This window comes from Pavona decussata, unplaced genomic scaffold, assembly GCF_977016875.1.
Source record: "Pavona decussata unplaced genomic scaffold, jaPavDecu1.1 SCAFFOLD_105, whole genome shotgun sequence".
NCBI lineage: Eukaryota > Metazoa > Cnidaria > Anthozoa > Scleractinia > Agariciidae > Pavona > Pavona decussata.
The window spans coordinates 2,134,115-2,139,031 of record NW_028145519.1 but is presented as its reverse complement, the minus strand read 5'-3'; the positions used below and the strand labels follow the sequence as shown (position 1 = coordinate 2,139,031).

Below are 4,917 nucleotides of genomic sequence, written 5' to 3'. Positions count from 1 at the left end.
GCAGGATTCCGCTCCACTTCAAAACTTCGGAAGTATAACTTATGAAAGTGGGACTTCGAGGATAGATAATACGTCCAAATATGTCCCCCTTATGGTCCGCAGCGTAAAGTTATGACGTCATATGACGCGATAATTAGGCCACGATTGCCAAATTGCGGCCATCTTGGATTTGTGGTTTTTCTGAAAACTTCAGGAAAGCGCCAATTCAGTGAACAAAAAGTAATCAGAACCAATAAAGGAACTCTGATATGTGCTAGCGGTGATGCGACTGGGGACATAGCTACACAGCGCATATTCCAACTGTTATCTTAAACAGCCTCTTCATTTAGACTAAGCTGACGACGCGATTCGTTAAGAAAACTTAAAAAAAGCCTAGCCGCTAAAAGATGTAAAAAAAACCCCTTTACTTTTGGTGTAAAACTGATTACTTTAAAAACGAAAGGTTGATAGAGCGGTTTTCATTTACTGAATATCGAGTGTTGAGGTAATTTCGCATTTGCCTCGGTGTGGCTTTACTTCGCTCCGTGATTGGTTAGCAAAAATCGTGACTTGCTCGCACGCGTTTCAAGTCCCCGCGCTTGGCACCGGTCAAGCGTATTTGCTTGTTGTTCTGATTGGTTCGTTGCGCTGTTTAAGGACGGTGCTTACTTTTGTTACTGGGCATACGTTCTGCGAATCTCGTGATACTCGGGTTTCCTATGGGTGGTGGCTACTAATACAGGGATACTTTGCGCGGTTTAAAACTATTCGGGGAAAGCAGCACTTAGCAAGTGCTTTTGGTATCCAAAAATAAAATTGAGGGTAACCGTGCATTTTTCAGAGATAATAAAGTTTCAATTTAGGAATAATGCCATACATTGCTTTGTATTTTAATGCTTTTCAGAATAATTGTTGCTTAATTATCTCTAAAAAATGCGTGGTTATCCCCAAGTTTCTTTTTAGATTTCCATAGTCCGTGCTAAGACCTGCATTTCCCGCATAGTCATAAACTGCGCAAAAATTCTTCGGTATTAATAGGCACCGTCCTTAAGTCAATTTTGATTGGCAAGAGTGGATCCAGTGGTTTTGGTTTCGAGGCACTTAATAGACTTTATTCGCGCTACGTAGTACTTTCCCATTACAAACCACGTGATATTCTCAGCAGAATCGATCCTTTGTCATTTTTGAAGTAAAGAAAGCATGCCAGCATGAATTTGACCAATTCTAAAAGAGACTATTCCCAGAGTAAGGTCACATGATCTGTATTGGGGCAACAAAACAAGGGAGCGAACAAGATTCATTGATAACAGCTTTAACGGTTTTAAAACGCGGGTTGGTTTAATACTACTCTTCAACGTTAATTTCAGTTGAGCGCTAATTAAAAAGATAGTAGTTACGGTTCTATGATCTGAAATATCTCAGGGAAATAATTCAATGTCAGCTCTTCTACTTTAACAGCGAAAGTGAATAAGAAATAAGGTAGGAGCGTGATCCAGTTAACAAATGGTAAACGCCATAGCGTGTACTATTGAGAAATGGGTGCACGCGGGAGGTTGCTAAGCACGAAAGAAGCGTAAGAGTCGCACGAGGCGATAGCCGAGTGCGACTCTAGCTTCTTGAGTGCTTAACAAACCTCCCAAGTGCACCCATAACTCAATAGTACACGCTATGGCGTTTACCATTTGTTTTATAACATAACACTGAGACATTGGGACAACAGAGCTGCTTTTATTGAGGTACATCGCAAAAAATGTTGGTGTAGTCTAACATGACAGGAGAAAATAAGCATGCGAAAATTCATTCATGACAAGCGACTGCACACCAACAACTCGATAAAGTTTAATCACGTTTCCTGAAATATCGATCAAAATCCTCTTTCTAAGGTCTGTATCCAACAACCGGTGAAATAGTTCAATAGAATTATGAACAAACTCAGGGAAAAAAGTAGACAACCGTCCAAAGTTATTAAAACACGAAGGACTGAATTTCACATCGATTCAGAGAATGAACCGTTGAAAACAATTTTCACATTTTGAATGGTGCATTCGCTGAAGAGCGATTTCGTTGCCACTTGTTTTCGCCTGGAACGACGTGGATTGCCGAGAAGTTTCTGATGGCTGGCTGTGATTGTTGGCAGAAGGAGAACTGAAGGCTCTCGACAAGACTTGGCTACAGTTATGGAGCTGTGAGGTCGAAGGTCGCGAAATGTAGCTTACCGGAGACTGCTCACTGCGGTGTCCAGAAATGGCCATTATGTGGCGGTTTGAAATCCCGGCGTTGGACCAGAGAGTGATGGCAGTGGCTCTTACACAATCCTTTGTGTAGACTTTGGATAAAAGTGCTTCTTCGCTGATGGTCTTCATCATTTTAGCGAGGCTGTTTATTCCAAGCGGTCGTGCTTCGTACCAAACGGCATCTAGAGCCATGCTATTTTTCTTGGGATATTGAAAAAACGCAGTACACTTTGGATTGACCTTCTGGAGATACAATTTGAGGGCCTTGAAGCCGTCACCTTGGTCTTCGGTCTCATACATTCTGGCTTTTTTTTACGTGCTTTCAACGTCCTTAAGCCCTCCGGGATGATTCTTTGATAATTCAACGTGACTCATGGTTGCGTAATTTCTTCCAGCCGTATTGGTTTCGAACTTGAAGCTGTTCGTTGTCAAGCTTCTTTGCCCTTCAAGGCCCCTTCTGCAGAAAAACAGAACGACATGAAACCAAACGTTTCTCGGCAAGGAAAGCGGTGACGACAAGGACAACACTTCACTTGATTTCAGCTTCGGGAGGTCTTCCTCCTCGATAGCAGGTTTGTGCGAGACATTTTCTTTGCCGCTTCGTTTTAGATTTTTTATTTGCGCATCTAGCATGAGGTTTGATCTTGCAAATCTTGGGTCAGTTGAAATTTGTAGGCCTCTGCTAAATGGCGGGGCATTGAGGAATCTTTCTGTCGAATGGCGAAATCCCAGCAAGGTAGATTTACTGTAATCTTCGCCCTTTTTCTTTCTCGCTTCTGCATAAAATCTGCGAAGGTTTTGATCCAGCTGACCTATTTTCATCGCTTCAAGAGGGGTTTGAATTTGTTTTTCTGCACACCATACTAAATATAAAACAAAAGGAAACGGACTATCAAAATTTGGTTTGTAATTGAACTTAACTCTTTAATATTTTTTCATCTGTTATCAAAGTAAGCGCTTTTTAAAATCGTGACGTAAAAACAACAAATTGAAAATGTAATTTCGTCGACATTGTCAGCGTATTAGCATTTTATTGGGTTTATACATATCTTAACCGGGCAGAAACAATTCCTTTAATAAGTCGTTTTGTCTTTATCGTAAAGCCTATTAATGAGTTCCAACTAAGCTTTAATAACCTGCTGTTTACCTTTAAATGTGGACACAGACCAGTTTGTGACTTCTTTCGTCTTTTTTGAGTGTCGTTCACTTATAAGGTCATCAAGATCGCTTTCGCTTAAACTTGCGAATCTCTTTGCAGGTGGCTCGGCAAAAATACTCCCAAATAGGTCGAAGGATGGATATTCTGTTTCTTCTTCAGACAACTGAGAGGACAGTTTAACATTTTTGGCAGAAGGGATGTCAGCCATTATTTTGGAAACAATCTCTGTCAAAATATTTGCTTTATAAACATTTGCACACACGTCAGCAGCATACACCCATGGGCAAATAGTAGATGCTGAATTGACCAATCAGAGCGCGCGCTTTGCTTTAGCTATGTTATAATATGCTGAAACAGTCAATAGAGCACGAAGTGCGGCAATGCTCAGAATTTTGTAAGTGTTTAAAAATGCGAGAGGTCCTGTCACTGAAAATGTGCTCACGTACGCGCGTGGATAGATAGATGGATAGATTATGGAAAAGTAAAGATTATGCCTTAACATGATACAATGCCTAAACATCACACAAATCTTTCTACAACAGTCACGTGACTTTCTCATTCACGACAATCCTAGAGGCAACACGGTTTCGAGTTTATGACTTCATTAAGAATGTTGCCTACTAATAACGATGTATTTTTGGTCATTTTATGACTATGCAGGAAAAGCATCTTAGCAAGGCCTATTGGAATCAAAAAAGAAAATTGGGGGTAACCATACACTTTTTAACTCGTGAATGCGCGCATGTGCAATAAACGAGTTATAGCGGTAGCTGACTGTTCGCTTGGTTGGTGCTATCGTTAACTCTCGGGCGTGCGCAGTAAATGAGTTTTAAATTCAATTAGTGGAAAAACCACGCGAACATTTTATGTTCACGGCGCATCAGGATATTCTTATTCAATATGTAGAGAATATATTTGACGATCATTTTAGTGCAAGAATGGAGATTTTTCCTTAAATCTGAGCAAAGTTACAAGTTTTTTCAGTTTTTCAGAAAGTCCGGGGTCGTAAACTCAATTAGTGAAAGAAAAAAAACGAGGAAATTTTTTTCACGACGCCTCAGAATTCTCGTATTCATTCTGTAGAGAATAATTTGACAATCATTTTAGTGTAAGAATGGAGATTCTTCGTTGAATCTGAGCAAAGTTAAAGGTTTTTTTGTTTTTTTTTTCCACAAAGTGCAGTGTCTTTTAAAAGTTAAAAATAATTTAATTAAAAATAATTTAATTTAAAAGTAATTGTCGGCATGGACTTTGAATAAGCAAGACGCTTTTTAGAGCTTTTACGTTTAGCACTAGTGGCCTTATTTATCGTAGGCCTTACCGATTTTTTAACCTACCCTCCATTCGCGATTGACTGAATCGTTTTAGCTTTTTGCATACATGAAAACTCGACATCTTTCATCATATTTTTCCTTCTCATACAAAAATATTACATCAAGTACATTAGTTTGCTAAAAAAAACTAGTTTTGCTCTCAGTTTTCACGCGAAAGCGGAACGTGCCATGTCACGCATCAGTGAGGTCGTAAACAAAATCATGCAAATTT

General features: G+C 39.7%; 1 pseudogene; it reads right to left on the bottom strand.

The window, feature by feature from the left end:
- Positions 1-1,582: 1,582 nt before the first annotated feature.
- LOC146471369 (uncharacterized) lies at positions 1,583-3,235 on the bottom strand (annotated as a pseudogene).
- Positions 3,236-4,917: the final 1,682 nt, after the last annotated feature.